The sequence below is a fragment of the Lissotriton vulgaris genome, chromosome 1_1, assembly GCF_964263255.1.
Source record: "Lissotriton vulgaris chromosome 1_1, aLisVul1.2, whole genome shotgun sequence".
In the NCBI taxonomy this organism is placed as follows: domain Eukaryota; kingdom Metazoa; phylum Chordata; class Amphibia; order Caudata; family Salamandridae; genus Lissotriton; species Lissotriton vulgaris.
Window position 1 is genome coordinate 2015140199 of NC_141685.1, and position 22360 is coordinate 2015162558.

Here is a 22360-nt window from a genome sequence, read left to right on the forward strand (position 1 = left end):
TTTCCATGATTTTAAAGTCCCTACTTAAGTGTCTCAGACCGTCTGTCAGGACTATATAATCGACTGTAGTCTCATGCCCCCTCCCTCGATATGTGGGTTCTAATTGATTCTTAGTTGGTTCTATTGGGTTTATTATTGTTAGTTCCAGGTCTGAGAGGAGGTTATTCATAGCTAACCCCGTTCGTGAATGGAGGAAGTGTATGAGGGGGTTCTCATCTTCGTCCACTATTCCACAGCTCTGGTTGCCCGATGACGGGCAGGGGTGTAAATTGAAATCCCCTCCCCATACTATGTGGACATTACCCTTTTTCTCATGTAGGTGTCTAACATGGGCAAATTTTTCTTGAATTGTGAGAAGAATATTGAGAAATTGATCATCCTCTAAATTGATGTAAAGGTTTATTAGGATGATAGTATATTTTTTCCCTACCGTGAGACAAAGCAGTTGGAAGTTTGTAAAAGATTCTACCTCTAGTACTTTTAGGTCTGTTATTGTATTGGCTATATAGGTTACCAGGCCCCCTCTGGGTCTACCTGCATTACTTGGGAGGGCTGGGGAAAAGTATGTCTTATAGCCCACAAGGTGTAGGGCCTTCATGGCCCATGTCTCTTGTAGACATATTATCTTGCCTTCCTCAAGGAAGTGGGCAGCAGAGCCATCCTCTATTTTCAGTCGGAGGCCTGCAATATTCCAGAAGATGACGGAAAGCCATAATATATTGTTTTGTGGGTCTTCCGTCTTATTCTCTGGTGGGTCTGGAGCTGGGACTGGGGCTGTCTGTGCGGGAGGTGGAATTTCGACTAGTGGTCAGTCGACCATTTCCAGACTACTAAACCGATTCATGGTCGGTATACCCTGCCAGTGTGGAGTATCTCTGTAGGTAGGTCTGTATGGTCGGTATCGGGACCTGCCCCAATGATCCCAGTCTCTACCTCTATTCTGTGGTCCCACGGTCTGCCACGGGCCCTCAAAGTGTTGGTAATTTGGGTTTGCTGACCACCAAAAGTTATCGTAATCACTGTCTCGTTGGGGCATTTTAGACCCGGCGAAGTCTAGTTCCCATGGTTGTGGTACTGCTTTACGCCAAATGTTATCAAATTCTTGGGAGTAGATATTGTGATGTCTTTTTGGATAAAAAAAGGAAAGAGGCCTTGTGTCAATACCACCACTTGTATTGTGGTGTTCCCAAGAGCAAATATATTCGACTACGCTTGGGTCCTCGAAGGTGATCACGATGCAATCTCCCTGTATATTTTTTTTCCTATGTCCCACCCACGGGGTCCTACATACTGATGTTATCCTACTTGACCAATTTGGCGGAATGGGTCGGTTTGTGTTCAACCAATATTGAACCTTATTTTTTAAAGACCAGTTCGGTTCCGCCCCCTCCCCCATTAGTTCTGGTACCCCTGTCATCACTACCGCATATGGGCATGCCTCAGGTGGTTGTCAGTAGTCCCTCTCAAGCCTCCTTTATTTGCTGGAGAATTTGCTTTTTTGGTGGCAGGAGTTTTTGGGGCCGATGTTTTTATAACTGGCGTGTTTAATGTAGGTGTTTTTAGTGCCGTGTTAGTCTGGGGGGTAATGATAAGGGCTTTAGGGGGGGTTTCGGTACTGTGGGTGCTTTTACTACTATAGGAGCCTTTACTGCAAGTTGTTGTTTAGGGGACGGGCAGGCTGAAGTTGTAGCTTTCTTTTGTGTGAGTAAAGTAACCAGGTTATTTGTCCCCGTTTTTTGCGGACCCTGGATGGAATTTGGCTTTGGACAACTAGCAAGTTTAGTCAGTTGCGACTCGATGTTAAGCAGTCTGGTTTCTATTGGGCGGAAGAAGGAATTTAGTAGGGAAGCTATTTCGTTTACCAACCCTGATGTATCCTTTTCTGTGTTAGTTATTGGAGAGAGAGGGGATTCTGGGGTGATGGTGTCTGGGATATTCTGTGGTGGGCGGTGAATCGTCACAAGGCTATTAGCTGGATCAGCTATTTGGTGAGATGGATCTGCCAGATTTGTAGTGACGATTAGATCTATCTGATCAACCACTTCTTTATTTACAGATTTATCTACCTTTTCCTTATCTTTCCTTTTCTTGATGGCTCCCTCCCTCCTCCCTCTTGCTTGCCTTACTTCTTCAGGGGTATGGTCAGGGAAAAGTTCAGGCGTTTTTTCTAGCTCAGAGTCTGAAATTGTTACAGAAATTTGGGAGGCCGAAAGATCTACAACATTTGGGAGACTAAGCCTAATGTTGGCTACTGAGGATTGGGTTAGGGTGCTCTGTGGTTCTGGGGTTCTTGCTCTCGCTAGTAGACCCATTGAGGATCGCCTTGCAATGGCAAGATCAGTTGATACTCTACCCTCTATCAGGCTAATGCTTTGGTCAATGAATGTGTTTGCTTTGGTGATAAAATCATCCATTGGTCCTAACAGCTGTTCTCCTACCCCAGTCTTTTTGAGTTTTTTTAGTTTGCTACCCCTCGTGTTCATTTTCAATGTATAAAATATACTAGAACTTGATTGATGGTATGAAGGGTAATTGGCTTTGCAGAGGTAATTTTGATGGGTACCTGCAGTAATAGAGCTTAGAGCGAGGGCCCGGACCGGTCTCTCACGCTCTTGAACGGCCTCAAATGGCCCGCTCTTTGCCCGGTCTTTGCCCCGTGCTCCTCCCCGCGCGCGTCCCGCGTCGCGGTAAGGGTAGTGTCAGGTATATACGTGTATGCAGTGGGCGTGTCCGTGGGCATGGCCGCCGGGGGAAGAGGAACCAGCTGAGCTGCGTGAGGAATGCTGGTCCTCGCAGTCCCCCGGTCTGTGCCCTTGCAGATGGAAATCGCCTCTAGCCTCAACCCAGGGGACTCAAGCTGGGAGCGTTAGCAAGTCCTGCCGATTGCAGGACGCGCTCACACCAGCGAGTCCGCATTGAGGGGAGGCTGTGGCCAGAGAAGCAATGTTTGACGTGTTGCAGAGATTCCTCCCTCGACGGACAAAGCAGCACACTTCAAGTTAAACTAAGTGAGTAGCAATTTAAGTTAAGTTGGTTTTACCAAGGGTTTGCTTCAAGAATTATCTCTAAGGGTTTAGTCAACACTGTACCTCTGGAATGGAATGTTGGAGGTCTGGTATCTCCCCTCAGGACTCGACATTCCAGTTACCTGCAAGAGTAGGCTGGAAACGCCGGAGCTGGATTTTCTCGGCAGGGGAAAAGACAGCGTCTTTCTCAGCGTGTCAAGGAGGAGGAGGGGCAGCGTCCGTGGGCTTCTCGCATCTGCTGGGCTCTGCAAGGGACAGTTGCTCTGCTCCTGTATTCACCACCACCATCGCGCTTGCTTAAGGCAACGTTGGTATTATTTATACCTGGAAGGTGCCTTGTTTGACGTACGTTTTTGGACATAAGACGTCAATAAAGATGTCACTAAGAACTGGTCGTTCTTTCAGTGCTCATTAGAGTTCTATTACTAATAAAAATAAAGCAAACAGGGCTTTCCCAGGTTGCTGGGGGTTTTATCTGTTGAAAGAACTCGGTGTGTAATCTAGGAATCTAAGATAGTGGCTTCTGCTGTGTCATGTACTGTAATGAGCTGCAGAGACGAGTTTCTGAAATATGGCTCTGATCGTTTATGCCATTATAGGGGTATGGATTGATTATAGCCGTATAGGGGCATAAGGTCACAATATTGATCGGGGTCCTAGATAGAACACGACACCCACTCCACGAATTTATGTCCATCAAATTACTAAAAACTAAAGCAATAAGATGTGCGTGTAATACTTCCCACCCCAAAATACATATTGCATTTGAAATGGCGTATTTGAAATACATATAAATATAGGTACTGTACGTCTTTAAGCATAGAAATCATTCAAAAATTATAGCATATGTAATCAGTTGAACAATTTTGCAAAAAAATTACACATCAAATGTCTCTTAATACAGAAATGAAGGGCGAGACTATTTCATCACATATAAATGCATTTGTTGTAAAATGTGCTAGAGGCTGAGGTAAAGTTATTTTGTCTGTAGATTTACTAAAAATAGAAGTTCTGTTCTTTATGAATAGTTCTACTTTAAGCAAAGGTATCTGTTTCAGGAAAAAGGTAAATATTTTGAAAAATGTTCAATTTAAAAAATTTTCATGGTGAACGGGGGAATAGAGTTCCAACGCTTTTCAGTAGTTTTTGTTGATCAAAACTGAAGGCCGAATTCAGAGTTCATGGGAACGCTGTGCGCCGGAATGCTTTCCAAAAAATCATTGTTGTTGTTCAGAGGAGAACATCATATCAGACAGGCTCTTAAAGAATAGGTCTACATATTCAGGTGACTGTTCGACCAAGTTGGATAGTGCTGTAACTTGGCAGGTGTGAGAATGATTGCTATCATCGATGTTTGGATCAGCAATGCTCACAGAAAGCCGAACCTGGGTGATGTTGCCTTCATGTACCGCTTCACTGCCGCCACCTAGTCGTAGCGCAGGAGTCTCAACGAATGCCGTCATCAGGTTTGGTAGCCGCTGAGGACAACACGATGCGTGAGCCGTTACAGGACCTAGCAGAGTATCGATATCCATTTGTACTGCTGATGGTAGTGCAAGACAGGTGTCTTACACGCATTCTTCTCCGCATAGCATACATCGAAGCACAGGTAAGATGCAGGTCTGCCATATAGGTCTGAATGAAAGAAACCAGGTCATGTTCAGAGCTCTCAGCCTGGCCAATCCAAGGACTCTAGCTATGCGGTCCCGGTAGCGTACTGCTAGGATCATTTTTTCCATCCTTGCCGGAGTCATGTCTGTGTTTTGGCTTGCCATATCGGAGCAGGAGGGTCAAAAATAAAATGCCTGCTACAAGTCCCAAAATCAGGGGTATGCCGCCAAAGACTGAATGGACAAAATTAGGAATAATTCCCAGGATTGCTTTGAATGGTGTTAACAGTCCCGAAAAAATCGTCTTAAATACGTTTGAGATACCTACGGCATCAGACATATTTAGAATTTGGCTAAGCATTTCTGTGAAATGCACGGGGCAATTTGTTGATAAAAGGTCATGTATCTCTGATGTTGTCCTTGCAACTTGGAGATCATACGTCTCTTTTGATGACGTTATGGGCACTGTTGTCTGTAAAAGCAAAGACTTCATTCTGCTTAAAGTATCAATTCGTATAGAAGAGACATTCAAAGGAGGCCAAATCAGCGTCTCGGAATCTCCAGGGCCATTTGGAAACAATGCTTGCATACAGCAAGTGACCATGGAAGTTACGCTTACGAGATATGCTTTCCCTGGCACCAAGCCACAACAGCTGTGATCCGTTATTAGAATGTAACTCCTGTTAGAAAGCTGCCTAAAGAAGGGCTCTATCTGCGTTGCAGGTGTGACATGTTGGTGGCATGAAAGGTTGTTTGAAGTTCCTTCACAGGCCCCGTGTAAATTAATACCCTAGCACAAAAGTATACCGCTTAGTGAATGTTTGCAATTTTCACCACTAAGAAATACATTTTTGTTGCTGTCACTATAGCATGTGTGTGTATATGGTAATTTCCATGCTGACTTAATGTACCCTTTACCCAATCGTTCATACTGACCAGTCGGTATATACTCAAGGCAATTTATATACTCAAGGCAATTTTTAAATTGGAAAGTTGTTATCGGAATTGTGATAATCCCGTGTATTATCCATTCATTGACAGGACTTTCTGACATTGTCAATGGTAATCTCTCAAGTTTTTCGATGCTCAGGATTGTATAGTCTGCTCCTTTCTGTGCCAAGCTGATTTGTTTATCAGTAAGGTTAAAGATGGAAAACAATGACGTTGTGTTGATTAAACGCCATGGCACATAGCCTGAATGAAGATTTTGCTGCGTCCAGCCTAGCTGTACAATAGAACGCAATGTATCTATTATATCGATGGCAGATGATACAATACTGTCCAGTGAATATATTCTGGAGGACAGAGTCATTAACCCATTGTCCACAACAGAAAGTGATTTTTCCAAATTAATACGATCAATTTCTCTTATTTTTTCAGTTGTTTCAATTTGCATTACTTTCCATGCCTCGTTGTAAGCCGCATATACACTTGCCGCTATGAAACGTTTTTGACGCTGTTTGCGTGGTCCCATAATGAAATCACGCAAGTCAGCACCATCTTTAAGTAAAGATAAATATTGCTTAATTTCTGCCAGTGTGGATGATTCTAGCCATTCAAGGCACAGTTTCCCTACACTGTATGTTGTTACTATCCCTGGATGTTGTCTCTGGGAGTATCTAGGGTCTGGTCTGGTCATTTTTAACCCCTGTGTTTTGTTCAGGAATCTATCTTGACAGTTATTCGTGTCAGTAGGCCAGATTAACCACTTTTTCCATTCAGGATGTGTTCTGTTTAGATGTAAAATTTTTGATACGTCTATTTCAACTTCTGTTGTTGCATTATCAGGTATTGGCTTTGGAATAGATCTTTAATCTTAGCTAGGCCAAGACAGGTTGTTTGGTGAATTGTGTCATTTAAGAACATTATTTGTTCAGGGATCATGAAGGCTCGAAATAATGCTTCTAGGCCTTGTACCTGCCAATCTTTTGTACCCCAGATGGTTTTTGTTTCAATGTTATTTTTCCAGAAATCAAAACCAAATGTCATAATTTTTTCATAAAATGCTTCTGAATATATCAATTTAGTATTTGTCAGCATTGTTTTCAACCCCGTTTTATCCAACAGTTTATAATAAAACGTTTCTGCATCACTTGTGTTAAACCCTGAGAAGTACTGGAATTTCTCATAGAATGTTTTTGAACTACTTTTAGGTGGAGTAGCACAATGTTCCTATTGGTTATATTTAAAAACATTTCTAGGTTGTGCAGATTTATGTAAGTAGTGGTCTGCGTAATGTGAAAAGCAGTACATCTGTTTATAATTAGACGAACCTTGTAAATAATCATGTTCTGTAAATCTTGCTGACAACACTAAATCCGACATCATAATATTTATACTTTCAAAATCCCAATCATCAGAGAATGTACTCGGTTTTACAAAGTCACTTAATGAAACCTTGAACTGGTGAGGATATTTCAAGATCTCGACCGGGCCATATACTTCATAGTCAGTCTTGTCCCACACTACCCCGCCGGGTATTGGAATGGCTGTGACATTTACTGATGATAATCCTCTTTTCTTGACGTGAGATGATTTGTGTGGTTTCATGACTAAGTTGATGTTCTGACTTGCTGTGTCCATTGAACTGTATTTCCCTTCAATGAATTTTCCCAAACAAAGTATCATGATAAGCCAAAGCAGGAGGAAAAATACACCTAGCCCAAACCAGAACTCTAACCATGGAGAAATAAGATACATTTCCTTGAGTTGATGAAAGAGTTCTGTTGTCTTTTCTTTAAGAGTCTTTGTTTCTGGCGTCACTTCAGGGTCGTTTTGATCTTCAGAAAAGGTATCGAAGTTGATGAAGTAGCCAGAGGCAGTTCTGTCAATTGTTGGAATTGTTTTCTCAATTTGTCTTTCGTTAGCACATTCTGATGCCACATCATTGTAGACTGGTGTTTCATGACGAACTGTTTCAATCTGTGTTTCAAGAGGCACGAGTTCCATGGCATTATTGCATAGTCCCTCTCTGTGCACTGCAGGTTTATCAAATGTGATTAGTCTTTCAGTTTGAACCTCTTGGATTGTTGCAAATTTGGGTATTCTGTTATTTCTTGGGAGTCCACTTGGCCTACTGTTGATTATAGGCCACATGATTGTGGTTTTACCGGGTCGATTGATACAACTCGGTTCTCCTTTTTACCAGTAAGAGGCAGTAGTACTACTGATCTTGTTCCGTTGATTGCCAAGACAAGTACTGCTTTTCTGTAAGAAGGCCCAAATTCCCTCTTCACCGCTATTTTCTCTCTGACTAGATCCCCAATCTTTGGAATCCAGACAGGTCTTGCTGAGACTGGTGGTGTGTCTTCAGTGGTAGTTGGCTGTTGCTTTATTTTTATGTTGCTTAAGGATTTTCTTGTTTCATTCAAGTCCTGTAAAACAGCCAAACGATCTTTGATGTCAAAGTCTTTATTCTTATCTTTTCCCACTGAAGCCTGACTATCAAGATCCTGAATATGCATTCTAGTTCCGAACAATAGTTTGTACGGGCTGAAACCTTTTAGAGAATTGCTTGGCAAATTATTTAGACTAAGTTGGACACTTATTAAATGTTTGACCCACCCATCACCCGAACCTAATACCTTCGCCGTTATAGATTGCTTTATGCCCCGGGTTTTTTTTTCCACTACACTGTTCCCCTCAGGGTGAAATGGACAAGAGAATCGAAACCCAACGCCCATACTGGCCATGGCCTCCTTATAAGCTCGAGAGCTGAAAGCAGGACCCTGGTCAGAATCGAACATGGCAATTGCGTATGTGCTGATAAAGACTCGCAGATCTTTTATAACAGTTTTGGCGTCAGCCGAGCGCTGGGGCCACATCCATATGAATCTCGTACAGGAATCCACTGCGACCATGATATATTTATAGTTGCCGTCCCTTTGTAGGGGACCACAGTAGTACAGGTAAACACATGCTAATGGTTTATCTGAGATGAGAAGGGGTGTCTGCGCTGGTCGTTGTACTGTTGATACTTTTATTCTTTGGCATATTTCGCATTCTAATACATATTTCTTAGTATGTATTCTCATGCGGGGCCACCAATATCTCTGTTTTAATAATGATATGGTTGCGCAAACGCCAGCGTGTGCAGAAGCAAGCCCTTCATGTGCCGCTGTAATTAGTCCTAACCTGTGTTCCATGTTTGGAATTACTCCAGGGATTCGAGCAAAAGGAACATTATTCGTATCTGTTAAATATAAGTACTTTTCTGGAAAGCCTTTTGGGGGTGTTTTTCTATCATCTTTTACTGACGCACTGTGAGCTTGTAGAATATCGCTGTCTATTTTTGTTTGTGACCGAGTAATCGCAGCTACGGAATCCGTTTGCACAGCTGCCTTCGCAGCTTCATCAGCCAATGAATTCCCTGCATCGTGAACGCCATCACGTTGATGACTCAGAGTGTGTATCACGTGAGTCTTTTGTAGTTCCTTCTGTAAAAGAACTACTTGTTCCCAAAGCATTTTATGCTTAATTGTGCCACCTTTTGCATCTTTGAGCCCATTTTCCACCCAATTCTGCAAGTATTCATTATAAGATTGTACGCAATAATATGAATCGCACACTATAAGTGTGGGGAATTCGCGATCAGTATTTTTTAGCGCCATCCTAAATGCTAGTAGTTCAGCTCGCTGAGCTGTACAATCTCCTAGAGATTGCGTCTTAGTGACCAGTGGTCTAAATTTTCCTTTGTGCCAACGACCTTTAACAATCGCACACGCAGCACTGTAAGCTTGTTTACCCCCAACTGCGGGTTGTGCTGATCCGTCTGTATATATGATACTTCCGTATTCTTTAGAGGCAGGATTTCAATTGGCAGAGGACATTCATATTCATATTGTAATAATTCCTGTGTCTTTAGGTTAGGATCAAATTCATACACTACGTCTGTTGCAGCAAGAGAATTAACCCATTGGATCCATCTTGGATGCAGAGCTTTAGCATTTGGAATGCTCGCTTTAGTTACCGCTTGTTGTGACCGTATTTTTGGCTCTATTTCTGAGTGATGGTGACTTTAAGCTTGCTACCATCCTGAATCCCTATTCTTGGCTTGTGTTGGTCCTTTTTAGGCCTTTTTCCAGCCCTAGAAGCATAAACTAGAGGATAGCTGCTTTATATGATGATAGATCCCTTATTCTTGACTCTAATCCATCTATTGCCTATTGGCTTTGACATAATTATGTGTCCTTTCATCATCCTACCTATAGTAGAGGGTGGATCCTGTAGTCCTGACTTTATATTACATATTGGTATAGTTTGTGTATGTACTCTGACAGAGCTAAGTGTTATTTCATCCTTTTCGGGCCTACAAGGCCCAGAACTAGAGAGACTCCATTTTGCTTTCTGTCCCTGCAGACTGAGATGCTTGCAGGGTAAAGGTGATGTTTTAGTTATGAGGTGTCGTTCGCTCTTTGCAAACTAGAGAGAACCGGCCAGAGCTGAATCTTATCAAGAAGTGTCCCTGGGCTCAAGTCTCTAGACGAAACAAGCAGCTGATCACTGTGAGGTCATCTGGAGCAGGGAGCCTGGTGCATGGACCCGGTGGGAGGAGGCTACTGGCTGGAACTTTCCACTAGAGGAGAGCATTCCATATTAACGAAGTGCAGAAGAGGAGGAGTGTCAGTCGATGCTTGGAACAGAGAGAAGTCAGTCAGTCAGTCGGTTCTTGGAGAGAGAGAAGTGAGGTGGTTTTTGGAGCTGAAGAGAACAGTTCACTTCAGTTGGCTCTCTGGAATGGAGAGAGAAGGCAGATGATTGCTGAAGCTGGAGAAAGCAGTCAGATGAATCTTAGAACGAAGTTGGAACTGTCATCTGGAGCTGCCAGTTTATCAGGATGCATTAAAGCAGTTACCAGTCAGATGGAGGAGCTGAAGCTGCCAGCTGGAGCAGTTGAGCCAGAGGAGTGAAGCTGTGGTGACGGAGGGAGAGAGAGAGCCCTGATTCCACCAGAGAGAGAGAGAGAAACATTCCTTTCTAATAGGGTGAGGTATTCTAAACTAGTTTGCTTTACACTTACACCATAATCTTGTCTTTTATTTCCTAGGCTAGATTCCCCTACTGTATTGCTAATCCTTTTTCTTTCAGCGGTGTGCAGTATAATCCATTCCCTCTTTAGCTTTCTACAGTCCCTGTTAGTTACATGTGGATGCGTTATAGTAATAAAGCTTTCCATTAAAATAAAGAGACCCCGCAGATCTATGTATGTGTCTATTCCCCTTTTACTTTTCAGGCTATGTGTTATAGTGCAGTATTATATTGTTATTGTTAATAAAGTAACCCCAGTTCTTAGTGAACCAGTGTGTATTTCTTGTTCTTATACAGTAAAGTTAACCTTTCTTCTAGTCAGGTGCTATTATATGAACGGATGCTACACCCGATCAGGGAAATGGTAACTGAATAATGAGGGAGAGAGAAGCCCTTGAAATAGAGAATAAGTTGTACACCGTGTAATTCGGCCATTCTTGTGTGATCCATAACATTGTAGTATTATACCTTTAGTGGATAGTGAGAGAAACTTCCCAACAGAGAGAGAGGGAGCTGAAGGTATTCATAGGAAAGTGATCGTCGTTGTGTAGCGGCGTTAATGAGAGCATCAGGGGGGACACTGGTGTATATACCCACAGGATTGTGGCTTGTTTAAAAGGAACAGTCTTACGGGACTCTAAAGATAGAGAACAGTCTTACAGGACTCTGAAGATAGTGCGAGAGCACTGGTTGCAGCCAGTGTGTAATGGTAAGTAATCAGAACTGCCCCAGGGTAGATTAGTCTGGGCCCATGTGGTCGCGAGACTATATTGTATGAGTGTGGTGTAGGGCATGGACGTCCTTAGTAATCAGTGGGTATTCCTAGTAATCCCCATAGATTTAGTGGTGTTTTTGATGATACAAGCTTGTATATTGCTAATTCTCCATCCTCAGGTAGGTACCCAGGTGCCTGGATAGATGGGTCCTGAGGAGGGAGGTGGTTACGTTTCGGCTGCGTTGGTGGTGTCTTGGTGAGCTGATCCTATCTGGTCGATTATTATTTGTTTACCTTGTGCTAGGGCCCTTTATTTTGCTACAGCAGTCTGAACCGCAGTTAGAATTTTTTCTGTTGAACTGAATTTTATTTCAGCTTTTGTGTACAAATGTGATTTGTAAGCTATTTGTACCGTTTCTCCCTCATTAGAGGTCAGGTACGTGAATCCGCATCTTCCTGGGATGACTCGGATTACAAGGTTGCGTGTATTGTCACGTGTATCTAATTTTGTTTTTGCTAACATGTCTGTTTGCAGTGATCTCAAAATTTCTGTGTGTTTTTTAGTCCAGTTGATTGGTTTAAAATCAGGTTTAATTAGTTCGTAGAGAGGTTTAACCCTCTCCGTGTAATTTAGAATATAAGTTCTTCTGAAATTCAGGAAGCCGAGAATCGATTGTAAGTTCTTCAGCGTTTTAGGTGCTTGGAGTACAGCGCACTTCTCTAAGAAGTTGTCCACTAGGCTTTTTCCTTCACTTGATAATTCGTATCCTAAAAATAAGACTGTCAGATGGGCAATTCTTGACTTTTTAAAGTTGAATTTGTAACCCTCTGCAGCGAACCCAAGTAGTATGGTGTTCACCCTTTTCAAGTGAGTCTCCAAGTCGTCGTCTGTTAGATAGATGTCATCGACGTAAGATAATGCCTCATCATCATATATTTGTAGTAACTCTGTTACTCTGGCTGAGAATAGTCCTGGGCTGTTCTTGAATCCCTGTGGGAGCCTACAGAAATTTTTCTGTGACCCCATTACTGAGAAAGCGGCCAAGTATCTGCTTTCTGGTGCAATATTTTGACAAAAGAACCCATTAGATATGTCTAATGTCGTTTTATATTTTTTCCGAACTATGTTATTCATTAGTGCAGCACTATGCGAATTTTGTACTGCAAATGTTTTGCAACATGAGTTAAGGTGTCTGTCGTCCAAGACTAGACGATATGAATCGTCCGGTTTGGAGACAGGAAACAAAGGATTGTTCATTTGAGAGGTGCATGTTTCAATCACCCCCTGGTATTCAAGTTGATTTAAAGTCTCCCTGACCTGTTTTTTAGCTTCTTGCTTAATTGGATACTGCCTTTGTGCAGTCGATTGACTTTTTAACTGGATTTTGTGAGGAGGAGAGTCCTCATCCCATCCTACATGATTTTTATATAATGCTGGTGCCTGGGCTACTGCCCATTTCCTCGCATATATATATTTAGTGTGAATCGGAATGTGATTCGAGAAGGCAGGCATAATCATTTCTTCGCCACGAGGGCACTCCCTGACAAACTCCGGGGGCCAATCTTTTTCAGCTAACAGGATGTCATGGCCTTTTGAGTGTTTATCCCAAAATAGACCCCTTATTTTCCTAGTTTTATCACCCTCTATACGCGGTGTTATTTCGTATATCTTATGAGGTTCACTAACTCTGGTGTCGGCAGTTTCTACTTGAATGTATTCATTCGTGTCCACTGTCTCCAGATGACTCATCAGGATCTTGCGAGCTATGGTGATTTCTGCTGCACTGTCTAGCATTGTCTGTGCCCACTCCCCGTTTTTCAGCTGTGTCCTCAGTATTCTCGGCATGTTCGATTACTCTAATACTGGCTACCTTCTTTCTTGGAAATTGTGATTTTTTACTTTGAGCAGGTTCCTTGTCTTTGGACTTGGTGTGCTCTCCTGGGTCTGACCGTCCTCTTCTTTCTGATTTCTGCGAAAAAGATCGAGAGGGACGTGTATCAATACTTTGATATCTATCAGGCTTCTTCAAGTTATCCCTATGTCTAAGGTTATATCTTTTCTCAGAGGGCTCCCTATGGGGAGATTGGTGTTCTCGAGTCGGAGTTCTTTCCCTCCGTCGAGTAGACCTTCCTCTGGACTGGAAAACTTTTCCTTGGGAGTGGATTGTTTATTTCCATCCCAGTTCTTTTTAGGAGTGTTTGAATTATTTTAAAAAAATAATTTTTCAGGATTTTCGAGTAGTTGGGGTTTTACTGGTTTCCCACCCAAACTATCTCTACCTAATTCTTCATAACATTTTTCTATAATTCTGGCAAGCTCAACTGGTTGATCTGTTATATCTGTTTCCTTCAACTTCTGGCGGATCGCCACAGATGCTGCTTCTCATTTTATATTGGCTAGTAATATAGCCGAGACCTGCTTGAAGTCTTTCACTAATTTCATACCAAGAGTTAAAGCAGGTTCTGGACCGTATTCATTCTGAATTTGTTTTAGCACATCCAGTATTACCGCCATTGACGGAACACCATGTGTTTTTGTGTAAATGGAAGCAAAAACTGTACCCCAAGTGTCACAGTCCTCCACATGTGGTGCGACCCCCATTGGAAGGTAGATGGTCAGAATTCTGTGTTTCTCAATAGGGGTAGTATTAGGAAATACTGCCTCTATTTGAGTAATTTTCTGTGCTAACCAGAAAGGAATTTGTTCCCGTTTTATGGGTGTTTTACCAAGACATGATTGTATGTTCTGTGGTGTAATTTTATTTGTGTTTTCCTGATGAGGGGTCAGCTGTAGAACATTAACAGCTGTTTGGACTGTTGCAGTCCGCATTACATATTGGACTAATTGTCTATGTATTTTAATTAATGTTTTTAGCTGTGCTAAAAGTTCTTCTTTTGACATTTTTGCAATGTCTGGGTGTGGTGTGTAGCTGGCTAGAACCGGCCATGATGCTCCTGGTCTACCTAGTGGACCAAGCCTGGTAATATGATCATTGTGTTTTAGGGCGCCTTTAAACCAGAGTAGATGCTCTTGATATTTTAATGGGATTTCAATCTCCTCGAAAGGAGCGTATTCATCCGGTGGATCCTCTATTTTGTAATAGTGGAACTCGTGTGTTGCAGCGTTTGCCGCTGGAAATTTTATCCAAGAATAGAATACCTCTGTCTGCTGATATTCGTGTGCCTCTATCACGAAGACGACTGTGCCACCTTGTGTGGTCAGTCCATTTTCCATAAGTTTTAACGTTATAGTTTTTCTTATGTTGACCGGAATGATAATCGCACCCGGTTCATTAATTCCTGTTTCATCGGGACCCTGCTGAGTCGCATTTACTGCGGCTTCAACTATTCCGTTGTTTTCTACTGACATTGTATAAATTAAGGTTTTGCAGAGCAGGTCTCCAAGGAGACAAAGATTAGGTGCACAATATTTTGGAACACTGTATCCTTCAACGTTGAATAAACCAGAGCTTTACATAGGAATCTCTTCCTACTAAGTTCGGGCGGATTTTAACCTTTCACCCACTCCAGACGTCTATTGGAGTATTTACGGGAGAAAGGGTCTGCGTGAAAAAGCACGACTGAGTTACTCTAACGTCTTGCGTTAGTTTTATCGCCTTACCAAACGTTGGGCGCCATGTAGTGTAGTTCCTATTTTCCCTATAGGCCCTGCGCATTGGAATAACATAAACAGCAGTGTAGACGTAGAAGTGCGGTCTTCCAGGTCTCTGCTGACTATGTTAGACTTAATTGGGTTTGTACCAACTAGCTCAGAGGTCACTGGAAACTTTCTTGACTGAATAGGAAGTGATCAGCTTCCCTGGCTCAGACAAGAAGGGATTCAGTTTTCCAACAACCGCATAAACATGACAACTTTGCTCCTTAGGATAAGAGTCAATCTCTAGAGTCGTGTGAAACCATAGACAGCTATTTCACTCAGTCAGTTGTGCAAGAATTACTTTCACCAGGATGCAGAGAATAGAGAGACGGGCGTTTTCAATAAAAGGTATTATTTATTGAACAGTCTTTCTTCTCATGCAAGAGAAATGAATTGCCACAATTGCAAGACTTGTTATTATAAAAAGTGCGTACAGTAAAATGAGTATTGCGAAATAATACTGTAAAAGCATTGATATGGTTTCTTAGCCATACGATAGTTAAAATGAATAAAATATATACATTCATATATACATTCAGCTAACGTCCTCAACTGGTGCTTCTAACTACGCCTACCCCAGTGTACCTGACCTAAGCCTAATACTTGGGAGGGAGTAAGTGAGTAGCAATTTAAGTTAAGTTGGTTTTGCCAAGGGTTTGCTTCAAGAATTCTCTCCAAGGGTTTAGTCAACACTGTACCTCTGGAATAGAATGTTGGAGGTCTGGCCTCAGGACTCGATATTCCAGTTACCCGCAAGGGTAGGCTGGAAACGCCGGAGCTGGATTTTCTCGGCAGGAGAAAAGACAGCGTCTTTCTCAGCACGTCAAGGAGGAGGAGGGGCAGCGTCCGTGGGCTTCTTGCATCTGCTGGGCTCTGCAAGGGACAGCTGTTCTGCTCCTGTATTCACCACCACCATCGCGCTTGCTTAAGGCAACGTTGGTATTATTTATACCTGGATGGTTCCTTGTTTGACGTATGTTTTTGGACATAAGACGTCAATAAAGATGTCACTAAGAACTGGTCGTTCTTACAGTGCTCATTAGAGTTCTATTACTAATAAAAACAAAGCAAGCGGGACTTTCCCAGGTTGCTGGGGGTTTTATCTGTTGAAAGAACTCGGTGTGTAATCTAGGAATCTAAGATAGTGGCTTCTGCTGTGTCATGTACTGTAATGAGCTGCAGAGACGGGTTTCTGAAATATGGCTCTGATCGTTTATGCCATTATAGGGGTATGGAATGATTATAGCCGTATAGGGGCATAAGGTCACAATATTGATCGGGTCCTAGATAGAACACGACATTTATTTCTCTAGGATGGCCAATAGAGAATTCTATTGTTTAGTTGTATAAAATGATTGTGCCAGATTGGAGACTCATGTATGCAAGGGATCGGGGTACATAGACTCCAGGGCATGCATGTAAATTTGATTAATTCAAGAATTGAAAAGGTAGAAAGAAACTCTCATTCTAAGTCCACCCATAATGGAGTAAATAAAGAAGAAGAAGAAGTAATCCATTAATCAGACTGCTTTAAAATAAATGCTTTATCGTAGTCAGCAAAATCAAGAACATTTGCACTCCATTCCGCCTTCGGATGCTTCAATTTGGATAATAGAATACATTTTTATGATATGATTTAGGCAGAATACTGAATGGATATATGAGAAATAGTAAATAAAATAATAGAAACTAACATTATGTTAATTGTATCTAACCTGCCCCACCATGATAAGTGTAAAGGATGCCATCTAAAAATGAGGGAGGCAATCTTATGAATGCACGCACCTAGGTCAATAGAGATAAAAGTGGCAAGAGATTGAGTGAATTGAAGACCCAGATATTTTATTTTAGTAGATTCCCATTTAAAATTGGGAAAAAGAAAAGTCATGTTTAAAAGTAAATGTATTTAGGGGTTGAATTTCACACTTGTCAGTATTTAATTGATTTCCAGATACCAGTTTAGATGCTACCTCTGACAAAAAAGCAAGGAGGGACGAAAGAGGTTTTGACATACGTACCAAAATATCATCTGCATATGCAGCTACTTTGATATGTTGAGTATTGTGAGAGACCTCATTGATAAGAGAGTTTTGTCTAATTCTGGACAAGAAAGGTTCAAGTGCTAAATTAAAGAGAAATTGAGTTAGAGGGAATCCCTGTCGTACACCCCGATCTAGAGGAAAAAAAGCGGAAGGCCATTAGCACAAATGACAGCCTGTGGTGAGGACTCCAAGAGGGAGACTAAATTAATTATTTTAGGACCATATCCAAATCAAAGGAGAGTATGAAATAAAAAAAGACCAATTTACTCTGTCAAATTCTCTCTCAGCATCCAAAGCAATGGCTGCCAATGGTTTAGACATATCAGCAGACTTAGATATAGTATCAAAGAACAGACAAGTGTTATCTTATACTTATTTATCTGAAACAAACCCTGATTGCTCCTTACAAAGAAGATTTGGCAGAAGACGTTATAGTCTAGTAGCTAAGGCTTTGGCAAACATTTTATAATCTATATTGATTAAAGACATGGGTCTGTAATTTTTGCGTTAGTGCAAATCTCTAACATCTTTCAGGATAAGATAAATAAAAGCTTTGAAAAAAGAGTAAGAAGACATGGTAGAATCAGAAAAAGATTAGATTAAATTAAGTAGTTTGGGTAAAAGAATAGGAGAAAAAGTAATATAACTTTCTGTGGTAAAACCGTCAGGTCCAGGGGCTTTATCTAAGCATGGGCGAATTTTGCGAAATCTCAAACAAATCAGCGAATTTGCGGATATCCCCGTGAAATTGTGGATTTTTTGGCAATTGCACTTTACTCAATTGGAGTACTTTCTACTGGCTAAACAGTAAGTGCTACCTCGTTGGGTAAATGTATCATACTTTTCCTACACTACAGCAGTGTAAAGAGTGAAGAGTTGTCTTCAGTGACCACGTGTGTCTGTAACTTTGCCACTGCGCCCATAGGTGCTGAGGACCCTCGAGTGAGCTGTTCATCACAGTGGGGGAAAGGGCGAGAAGAGGTTGCATAGCCTAGTGTGTGTGGGGCCGGGCTTCTGTGCGAGTTCACATGCCTCTTGTTTATAAAGGTCAGCGACCGATCAGAGCAGCAGATATGGAGAAAGCAGTAAGTGCTACCTCGGGTAAATGTTCATGCTTTTCCTACACTACAGCAGCCTAAAGGCCCGGAAGAGTTGTCTTCAGTGACCACGTGTGTCTGTAACTTGCCACCGCGCCCATAGGCGCAGAGGTCCCTCGAGTGAGCTGTCCATCACAGTGGGGTAAAGGGGGAGAAGAGGTTACATAGCCTAGTGTGTGTGGGGCCGGGCTTCCGTGTGAGTTCACATGCCTCTTGTTTATAAATGTCAGAGACCGATCAGAGCAGCAGCTAAGGAGAAAGCAGTAAGTGCTACCTCGTTGGGTAAATGTTTGTGCTTTTCCTACACTACAGCAGTGTAAAGGCCCGGAAGAGTTGTCTTCAGTGACCACGTGTGTCTGTAACTTTGCCACCGCGCCCATAGGCGCCGCGGTCCCACGAGTGAGCTACCATCACAGTGGGGGAAAGGGCGGGAAGAGGTTGCATAGCCTAGTGTGTGTGGGGCTGGGCTTCTGTGCGAGTTCACATGCCTCTTGTTTATAAAGGTCAGAGACCGATCAGAGAAGCAGATCAGGAGAAAGCAGTAAGTGCTACCTTGTTGGGTAAATGTTCGTGCTTTACCTACACTACAGCAGCGTAAAGGCCCGGAAGAGTTGTCTTCAGTAACCACATGTGTTCGTAACTTTGCCACCGCGCCCATAGGCACCGAGGTTCCTCGAGTGAGCTGTCCATCACAGTGGGGGAAAGGGAGGGAAGAGGTTGCATAGCCTAGTGCGTGTGGGAAGGGGCCAAACGAGCGGTGCTTCTGTGCGAGTTCACATGCCTCTCGTTTATAAAGGGTCAGATACCGATCAGAGCAGCAAATGAGGAGAAAGCAGTAAGTGCTGGTCACTGGAAGTACAGGGGAATTGCGCTCGAGAAACTCGTGGATGCCTAGACCCCCATCACGGATTACAGCTAATTGTAGACTGTAGATCTGGGGAGAAAGCACACCTGCCTAGCATCGACCGTGCTCACTAGATTCTTGGGCTGATTATTATGCGTTACTGCATTTGAGCTTCAACTCGGCACCTGCTTTATTTATTTCTGTAAGTGCTTCCTGCTGAGGTTTAATGTTTGTGACAGGAGCTTTGTTGCCTAATTGTAACTATTCTCTGACCCTCCTTCGAGGGTCAGAGCAGGGTCATAGAATAGTTGCAAGTAGGCAACGAGGCGCCGCTCAGGAAGCACTTACAGGGTTACAGCAGGTGCCCAAGTTGAAGTTAATTTCTTTGTAACCATTTTGTAAATGGTTACAAAAATATTAGCTTCAACTTGGGCACCTGCTGTAACACTGTAAGTGCTTCCTGAGCAAAATTCGTCCCGCTCGCGGATTCGCAGATTTTGCAGCGATTTCACGTGATTCGCGGATCGCGTAATTGCGGAAAATCCGCAAATTTGCAAGCGGAACGAATTTTCCGCCCTTACTTAGCTTTATCTTTGTGAAGGGAAAGCATAGCAAGATGGAGTACTGAAAGTGACAGTTCCTTTTCCAGAAAGGAAAAATCTCTTTAGGAAAAATCTGTTTTGTAAACAGAAGAAGGATATTGTAGAATGTCTTGACCCAAAGTTGAATATTTAGGTGTGTATAGATTAGCATATTAAGAACAGAATTGTTCAAGAATATCTGAGTCAAAGGTGTTAGTATGACCAACATCATCTGTGAGGGATTCAATAACTAATCTGTTTATCTTAATTTTAAAATAATCTGCAAATAATTTTCTAGACAAAAATATTAGCTTCAACTTGGGCACCTGCTGTAACACTGTAAGTGCTTCCTGAGCAAAATTCGTCCCGCTCGCGGATTCGCAGATTTTGCAGCGATTTCACGTGATTCGCGGATCGCGTAATTGCGGAAAATCCGCAAATTTGCAAGCGGAACGCATTTTCCGCCCTTACTTAGCTTTATCTTTGTGAAGGGAAAGCATAGCAAGATGGAGTACTGAAAGTGACAGTTCCTTTTCCAGAAAGGAAAAATCTCTTTAGGAAAAATCTGTTTTGTAAACAGAAGAAGGATATTGTAGAATGTCTTGACCCAAAGTTGAATATTTAGGTGTGTATAGATTAGCATATTAAGAACAGAATTGTTCAAGAATATCTGAGTCAAAGGTGTTAGTATGACCAACATCATCTGTGAGGGATTCAATAACTAATCTGTTTATCTTAATTTTAAAATAATCTGCAAATAATTTTCTAGACCTATGTTAGCCCTCATAATATTTAGCTTTAATGAGTTGTTGTAAGGACTGTTGTGCACGAGAGGTGTAATAAATATGTACTAGATATTTAATGTTCTGAAGTAACGTTGTAGAATGTGCCTGGGATGCTTTCATTTTTTTAGACAAGGTTTATCGTAACATTTCAAGCTGAAGCTTAAAAAACATCCCAAAATGTGCAGAAGGAAATGGTACCAGAAAGATTAAAGTGAAAAAAATCCTGAAAAAATAAGTGAAGGAGGAAGTAAAATTAGTGTCCAACAGTAAAGACATTGAATCTCCACCATTTAGGAGTCATGTTTAGGTAAAAGGTCTAGTTGAATTGGCATTAGGGCACAGTCAGAATTTAGAATGATACCTATATCAGCAGTATGTATAGATTGAGTAAGATGATGGGAGAGAAAAATATAGTCAATCCTGGATTGTGTATGATGAACTGGAAAAAAATAAGTATATTCCCTCAAGAAGGGGATGCACAGACGCCAGGTGTCAGTCAAGTGGCATTGTCTAATGGCATGTACAAATCCTTTTTGCGATTTGCTGGGGATAAAGAGGCACATGAATCTAGTATTTTACCTGTCGCAAACAGGCGATTGGAAGAATAGGCCCGTTTGTGACCAGTAAAATGCTATCTGCGATGCATCAAGCCCACAGGCATTCGCAAAACAGGCCATCTCAATTCTTGCAATTACTCTTTTTGCTAATGCAATTAGGGAATCTCAAATTGTGATGCATTATGCTTTTGCAAATTTGATTTTTGCAATTTGGAATCGAAAATTACCATCAACTCCAAGTTGATGGTAATTTGAGATTCCTTTGAAAAATGCACAAAAATGCCCTAAGGGCATGGGTGTGCACCACATGTGCATACTTACCTTTGTTGGGGTGCATCAGGGTGGCCTTTTGGCCTCCTTGCACCCTTGAAATTGCATGTGCAATTTGCGATTACCTATTTGGTAATCCCAAATTGCGAATGCTGTACGATTCATTCCTATGGGACTCTGGGCCCATAGGAATGAATGGGAAGGCATTCCTTAATTGCGAATCGCAATTTCCGATTTAAAATTAAGGAATGTGTAGGATTGGCTAATATTTTAGTGAAACCTACATGCATGAGGAATTGCGATTCCTTAATTGCGATTCCTTAAGAATCGCTATTAAGGAATCGCTATTTCTTAGCTTTATGCATGTGGCCCATAGTGTGCTGAAGAGTGTTGATCTACAGTGGGATCCACACAGTGGTAACAGTCCCCTGCCTGTATTAAATTATCTTCCAAATGCTGTAATAATTTCTGGGCAATAGTGGACCCAAACTGACAATCAGGAGCAGTGGGACCGTACACATTAAACAAGACAATAGGAGCTTTGTTGAGAGATAAGGTACGTAGCAATCATCTACATTCTGAATCTAAGTCTTGGGAAAGCAATTGGACCTGTAGCGGTTTATGAGACATGGTAATAACACCATTTATGTTACCAGTTACTGGTTAATAAAACACTTCCCCCACCCAACCCTTGCGTATTATCGTTCAATCCTGTTCTTTAAGGTGGGTCTTTTGTAAAAAAGCATAAAGCTTTTCGACAGCTATGATAAAACTCATTGATGATTGATATTAGAATCTAGCCCCCTGACATTCCAAGAAACTACTTCAAGAACATTGAAATGAAGCATTGCAATGAATACAATCAGATATATCTTGGAAAAAATCAAGTAGCATCACATAAGTTACTTGAAATACGAGATGCAATAAAGATAAGAAAATGGAGATACATGTCCATAAATGAGATACAATGGATGAAAAAGAAGAAAGAAAGAAAGAAGAAGAAGGGGAAATTGGAGAAGGAAGAAAACGAAAAGGGGTTAGAATAAAGGAAGAAGAAAGAATTAGATAGGATGAGTTTAAGAATAAAAATAAACATACCTACAGAACAGCTGATGAGGACGGTGGGGGGGGGGGGGGGGGGGAGACCA